This window comes from Carlito syrichta, unplaced genomic scaffold (assembly GCF_000164805.1).
Source record: "Carlito syrichta isolate Samal-C Ts95f unplaced genomic scaffold, Tarsius_syrichta-2.0.1 Scaffold311678, whole genome shotgun sequence".
Taxonomy (NCBI): domain Eukaryota; kingdom Metazoa; phylum Chordata; class Mammalia; order Primates; family Tarsiidae; genus Carlito; species Carlito syrichta.
The window spans coordinates 281,079-288,776 of NW_007255774.1; positions in this window are offsets into that span (position 1 = coordinate 281,079).

Consider the following 7,698-nt stretch of genomic DNA (forward strand, 5'->3'; position numbering starts at 1 on the left):
GGGGTGTGGTGGTGCATGCCTATAGTTCCAGCTACTTGGAAGGCTGAGGTGGAAGGGTCGCTTGAGCGCAGCAGATGGAGGCTGCAGTACCTGTAACCGTGCACTCCAGCTTGGGTGACAGAGTGAGTCTCTGTCTCAAAAAAATAAACATAAATAAATAAAATCATAAAAAAGAAACAACAAGCAGCGATCACCTGTTGAGCACTTTCTATGCACTAAGCAATCTGCATGTAAACTCTCTTGTGATCCTGACAATTTGTGAGACAGTTATCACTATTTAGCAGAAGAAAAAACAGAGGCACAGCGAAGTTAAGTTACTTGTCCATCGTTTCAGGATTAACCAGTAGCAGAGGCAGGTATTAAGCTCCGCCCTGCCGTATGAGAGAACCCAAGCTTCTTGCCACCTATTCTCAGACATGAAGAGGGGGCTTGTAACTTCAGAGTTCAGACTCTCAAGCTCATCTTACATTCCATGGACAGATAGATGGATGGATATACACTACAGTTTATATGGTTCGGTGGATGGATAGGTGGATGGGTGCACACTCCAGTTTGTACACTTAGGTCTGCTGGCTTTTGGGCTCGCCTAGTACTGCTGGCCTCGAATTAATCAGGAGACCTGGCAGGGTAGAGGGCAAAGTCACAGCATTTGAGCATTGAATGTGGCTCCAGAGATTCAAGGTGGCATCTCTGGTTTGGTGTATGCAATTACGCAGCTGTGGATTCTCACTCCCAAACACAATATATTGACAAGAGAAGCAAGTGAGCATTTCAACTGCACAGCATCATAGAGGGTAAGTGTATCTAAGAGTCAAATTCATTCTTAGCCAGTCCTGAAAGCGTGTCCTGGGCCTAATCTTAGGTGACAGCCTGATCACACTTGTCTTGTTAACATTTCATTTCAGCAAAGGTCTTTGCTTCTCCTCTTGTCAGCCCTGGAAGAAGCAAGAACTCCAGGCTTTTCCCCTTAATTAATTCGTGTTAGTTGAAAAGCTCCTCCAGAATGAGGCCCTGGGTTTATTCTAGGGCTTCCGGTAACCCGGGCACACTGTTCTCCGAAACGACCTTTGCCTGCTTAGAGAAATGGGAGAGGAAGGACCCCTCGGCCCTCTCCCCTGGTAAACTTCACACCACGCTTCTTAATTTACAATTTCTAACCCAGTTGCCTTAGCAACTCCTAACCCCTGCGCTTTAATGAAACTTGATTTAAAGTGGCCACTTCCCTCAAGGCAAGACGCAGTCTTTCCTGTGACATCGGACAAGCTGTCGCTCCTGAGTTTCAGAACCGCTTTTACTTTCTTATTTTCTGGCCTCCTCTTCCTCTTTCTCTCTTCTTTTTCTTTTTTCTGATGGCCACTGCTTAGCAAGTCCACGGATGGCTTACAGGGAGATGTGCTTTTTGTTTTGTTTTGTTTTTTGGTCAAATGACAATCTCCTGAGATAAGGTGCTCCAAAGGTCAGAAAAAAATTCTTACCGTGAAAATGTCTTTGAGTTAACTCAAAAAAGATGAACCAAGAATCACTGGTGAGGACAGAAGTGACGAGATTCACCTGGTTCCAGGTTTAGAGATCAGTGCCACAGGGCTCTCCCATGAGCCCCTCTCCTTCTCTTTCTCTCTTTCTCTCTGAGGTCAGGGTCGTACTCTGGTGCCCATGCTGGAGTGCAGTGGCATGATCATGGCTCACCAAAGCCTCTAACTCCTGGACTCAAGTGATCTCCCGCCTCAGCCTCCTGCGTAGCTGGGACTATAGATGCATACCACCTCGCCCAGCTGATTCTGTGTAGAGATGAGTTCTCTCTATGTTGTCTAGGCTGGTCTCAAACTCCTAGACTCAAGCCATCCTCCCATCTCAGCCTCCCAAAGTGCTGGGGTTACAGGCATGAGCCACCATGCCCAGCATGGCTAACTCTCTTTTGGTTGAACAGTATAGGGTAACTGTGGGCTTTTATTCTACAGGTGCAAGATAAAAAGTCGACCCAGACAAAACAGAGGTTTGCTTCCTTCTCTTCCATATAAATAAACTGAACAAAGGTGGATGTTGAGTAACTGGGTTTATTTGCCTTACTATTAAATTTTTGTTGTTAAATCAACTGTGGATAGAAGTAGGGACCAATCTAATGAGAAATGCAAAGGCTATTTATCCTGAGCTTGCTGCAACAAGGGAACAAGCCACATTCATGTGCGTTTTGGCAGAGACTCAAAGACAGGCAGAGGAGTGGGATAGCTTTAAAGAAGTGTAAACACATAAGCCTTGGAGGGTGATTTGAGCATTCAATGATTCATGAATCGGGCAGCACCAGACCACAAGTGGTTCAGTGTTCTACCGAGGGGAGGCAAGAGAGAAAACATTTATGAGGCATTTGTGGATGCAAGACAAAAAAAACTCTATTTGGTTGGTTACAGTGGCAAGTCCCAGATGGGAGTGGTGGCTCACACCTCTCATCCCAGCACTTTGAGAGGCTGAGGTGAGAGGTTTGCTTGAGTCCAGGAGTTCAAGACCAGCCTGGGCAACATGGAGAGAACTCATCTCTACAAAAATACAAAAATTAGCTGGGCATGGTGCTGTGTACCTGTAGTCCCAGCTACTTGAAAGGCTGTGGTGGAAGGATCTCCTGAACCCGGGAGGTCGAGGCTATGGTGCCCGTGAATGTGCCACTATACTCCAGCCTGGGCGACAGAGTGAGACTCTGCCTCAAAAAAATAAAAAAAATAAAAATTTTTTGAAAAGTGGAAAGTCCCTAGTTAGAAGTTACTTTGATAGTCTCTGATTCATGAAGCTTAAATTTCCTTTTACCATGTACAGTGAGTTTGATTATGCCTTAGGGACCCAAAGCCCTGGAGCCATCTTAGACTAGTGGATGCCCAATTAACTTTTTTTAACAGTCAAAAAAAAAAAAAAAAAAGGAAAGACTTCAGTTGTGCTTGCCTAGAGGCCGTAGGAAGCTGTATGCAGTCCTCTAGAAGCGGGGTATCCTATGTAATGATGGGAATGAGAAAGCCTCCACTGCATCTTAACATGACAACTCAGATGACACGGTGTCTGTGAAGCCTCTTTGTGAACTCACATGTGCTCCACAATTTTGCAGTATGATGACTGTTGGGATAGCAGCGGTGTGGGATGGGAAGAGTTCCCCTATCCTCCAGATTTTTTTTTTTTTTTTTTTGAGTCGGAGTCTCACTCGGTCGCCCAGACTGGAGTGCAGTGGCCGCTCCCGGCCACCGCAGCCTCGACCCGCTGGGCTCCAGCGATCCTCCCGCCTCTGCCTTCCGAGTAGCCGGAATTACAGGCATGCGCTACCACGCCCGGCTGATTTTTTGATTTATTGTAGAGATGACGTCTCGCCAAGTTGCCCAGGCGGGTCTCGAACCCGCAGGCTCAGGCAATCCACTCACCTCAGCCTCCCAAAGGCGTGAGGTTACAGGCTGAGCCACCGAGCCCGGCTTATCCTCCAGATTTAACATCAATCATAGTGGCTCTACTAGTTGTGTGAACTTGGGCAAGTTATTTAAACTTCTTTTATTTGCTTATTTATTTATTTTTGGAGTCAGAGTCTCACTCTGTTGCCCAGGCTGGAGTGCAGTGGCACGATCACGGCTCCCCACAGCCTGGACCTCCTGAGCTCAGGCGATCTTTTCACCTCAGCCTTCCAAGTAGCTGGGTTCCAAGTTGCTGGGCGTGGGTGCCGCCACGCCCAGATAATTATTGTATTTTTGTAGAGGTGAGGTCTCACTCTGTTGCCTAGGCTGGACTCCAACTCCTGCCCTCCTGCAATCCTCCCGCCTCAGCCTCCCAAAGTGTGGGGATGACAGGCATGAGCCACTGTGCCCAACCTTAAACTTCTGAGTCTCAATTTTCTTCATTTGTAAGATGATGCTAATAATACCTGTGTCAAAGATGTTTTTGTTTTTTACTTTTTATTATGGAAAACCTCCTACACACTAAAGTGGATTGATGGTGTCTTAGTCTGTTTGTGCCGCTATTAAAGACTACCCGTGGCTGGGTATTTTATTTTGTTTTATTTTTTGAGCTGGAGTCTCACTCTGTTACCCAGGCTGGAACGCAGTGGCAGGCCCACAGCCACCGCAGCCTCAATTGCTGGGCTCAGGTGATCCTTCCGCCTCAGCCTTCCAAGTAACTGGAACCACAGGCATGTGCCACCACGCCCAGCTGAATTTTTCGATTTATTGTAGAGACGAGGTCTTGCCAAGTTGCCCAGGCTGGTCTTGAACCCTCGGGCTCAGGCAATCCTCTCGCCTCCGCCTCCCAAAGTGCGGGGATTACCGGCGTGAGCCACCACACCCAGCCTGGGTATTTTGTAAAGAAAAGAGGTTGACTGGGCTCCTAGTTCTGCAGGCTGCACGGGAAGCATGGTGCTGGCCCCTGCTTGGCTTCTGGTGAAGGCCTCAGCCTACTTTCATTCATGGCAGAAGGTGGAGGGGAGCCGTCCGTATACAGTGATCACATGTGAGAGGGCGGAAGCAGTGAGGCAGGGAGCCAGGCTCTTTTCATCATCAGCTCTCATGGGACAGCACCAAGCCATTCCCAAGGACCTAATGCCCTGACCCAGACACCTTCTGGGCAGGCCCTACCTCTATCACCGGGGATCCCAGTGCAACGTGAGGTCTGGCGGATCAAATATCTAAACTCTAGCAGACGAGTTAAGGACCCCTCGTCTGTCTGTTATCCTGCTGTGATAGCGACCAATTCCTGGCCAGTCTCTTTTCACTGATGCCTGTGACCCTTTGCCCCACCCCGATCACCTGGACATTTTGGCTGTTAAATTATTTCATCTGTAAACATCTCAGTTTGCATTTCTGGAAGATGCTTTGAAAATTAGTCGGCTTATTCTTATTGCCTATTTACCTTCCTATCTACACATCTAAGTAGGGTGAAAACTAATTTTACCCTTAAGAGGGAGAAATAGGCCGGGCTCGGTGGCTCAGCCTATCATCCCAGCACTTTGGGAGGCCGAGGTGAGGGGATTGCCTGAGCCCACGGGTTCGAGACCCGCTCGGGCAATTTGGCGAGACCTCGTCTCTACAATAAATCAAAAACTAGCCGGGCGAGGTAGCACGCGCCTGTAGTTCCGGCTACTTGGAAGGCTGAGGCGGCGGGATCGCCGGAGCCCAGCAGGTCGAGGCTGCGGTGGCCGGGAGCGTGCCACTGCACTCCAGTCTGGACCACAGAATGAGACTCTAACTCAAAAAGAAAAAAAAAGAGGGAGAAATGGAATTAATAACACCAAGTAATACTCAGTATAGTAGCAAAGATGTCATCCTCTGTAACTCTGACCCTTTCATATACATGTATTTATTTGCTTATCTATTCTGAGTTGGGGGTCTCTGTTGCCCAGGTTGGAGTGCAGTGTTGCAATCACAGTTCACCATAGCCTTGACCTCCTGGGCTCAAATGATCCACCTCAGCCTCCCAAGTAGCCAGAATGACAGGTGTGTGCCACCACACCCGGCTAATTTAAAAAAACTTTTTTTTGTGGACGTAAAGTCTTGCTATGCTGCCTAGGCTGGTCTTGAACTACAGGACTTAAGCAATACTCCCACCTTGGCCTCCCAAAGTATGAGGATTACAGGCATGAGCCACCGTGCCTGGTCCTTCATTTACTTTAAAATGTTACTTTTTCTTGTCGTGGGTATTTTGCTGATCTCTATCTGTGCATAATACATTTCTCTTTCTGCTATTTTTCTTTGGTTTCACGGGGCCATCTCTGAGCAACGCTGAGTGTGTCTATTTTGCATACAGCATTGTCACAGATAAGGACTGTTTTTTTATTTTTTATTTTTATTTTTGAGACAGAGTCTCATTCTGTCTCCCAGGCTCACGGCCACTGCAGCCTCGGCCTGCTGGGCTCAGGTGATCCTCCCACCTCAGCCTTCCAAGTAGCTGGAACTAGAGGCATGCGCTACCACACCTGGCTTATTTTTTAATTTATCATAGAGATGAGGTCTTGCCAAGTTGCCCAGGCTGGTCTTGAATCTCTGGACTCAAGAAATCCTCTTGCCTTGGCCTCCCAAAGTGCTGGGATTACATGCTTAAGCCATTGCGCCTGGCCTAGGACTGCTTTTTAAAATGATGACTACAATGTCTGTATTCACTATCCCTTGCTGTGTAACAAATTACCCCACAGCTTGGAGGCTTGAAACAGTAATCCTTTGTGATCTTTTGTGGTTTCTATGGGTCAGGGATTCAGGAGGCATCTTGGTTGAGTGGTTTGCGCTCATGGTCTCTCATGAGGGTGCTGGGTCTGATGCCATCTGGAGGCTCGACTGTGGCTGGAGTATGTTCACTCCTGAGGTGACTCTCACATGTGTGGTGAGTGGGGCCTTTCTACACGGGCCTCCCCACAGCCTGCTCGAATCCTCACAGCATGGTGGCAGACCTTCTCGTAAGGGAGCAGTGCAGCTAGGTGTGGTGGTTCACACCTGTAAACCCAGCACTTTGGGAGGTGGAGGCGAGGGGATGACCTGAGCCCAGGGATTCGATACCAGCCTGGGCAGCTGGCGAGACGTTGTCTCTACAATAAATAAATAAAAATTTGCCGGGTCTGGGAGTGCACATCTGTGGTTCCAGCTACGTGGAAGGCTGAGGCAGAAGGATCGCCTGAGCCCAGCAGGTCGAGGCTGCGGTAGCCGTGAGCGTGCCACTGCATCCAGCCTGGGCTACCGAGTGAGATTCCGACTCTAAAGAAAAAGAGAGAGCATTGCTAGTGCCTAGGGTGAAAGTTGCACGTCTCCTATTACCCAGCCTCCAAATTACACACACCCCACCACTTCTGCCATATTTTATTGAGTACACAGGCCAGCTCTGATTCAGTGTGATAGAGAACTTTGTAAGGGCTTGAACGCCAGGAGCTATCTTGAAGGCTGGCCATGACAATACCGTTATCATATCGAAAAAAGCAAAAGAAATTTCTCTTCCTTCCTTCCTTCCTTCCTTCCTTCCTTCTCTCTCTCTCTTTCTCTCTCTCTTTCATTTTTGAGTCGGGTTCTCACTCCGTCGCCCAGGCTGGAGTACAGTGGCATGATCATAGCTCACTGCAGGCCCAACCTCCTGGGATCAGGCAATCCTTCCACCTCAGCCTCCTGAGTAGCAAAGACTACAGACATGCGCCACCACGCCCTGCTATTGTTTTTTGTTTGTTTTGTTTTTTTTTTACTTTTTGCAAAAATGAGATCTTGCTATGCTGCCTAGACTGGTCTCAAACTCAGACTCAAGCAGCCGTCCCACCTCGGTGTCCCAAAATGCTGGGGTTACAAGCGTGAACCACCGTGCCTGGCAACAAGGATTTCTTCATAGTATCACTTCACATTTTCCAAGCCACTTGCTTCAATCGGGCTCCAAACAAGTTCCATATATTATAATCTGTCAATACTTTGCCTCTCAAGTCCCTTATGACTACAAGTTCTCCTTTCCTTCCTTCTCTTTTTTTTCATGCAGTGTACTGAGGGTGCCAAAAAAACGTGTACGCACTTTCAGATATGTGATCTATGTATCGCCGTTAGTTCGCCATCATCAGAAGTGTCTGGGCGTTGATGGGAACCATTCTGAGCACCTCCTGTCATTGCAGAAGTCAAACAGGACTTGTATTTGTCTTTTGTTATCGGTCTATATTGAGTATCACCTTTTTTTTTTTTTTTAGTTGGAGTCTCACTCCGTTGCCCAGACTGGAGGGCAGTGGCC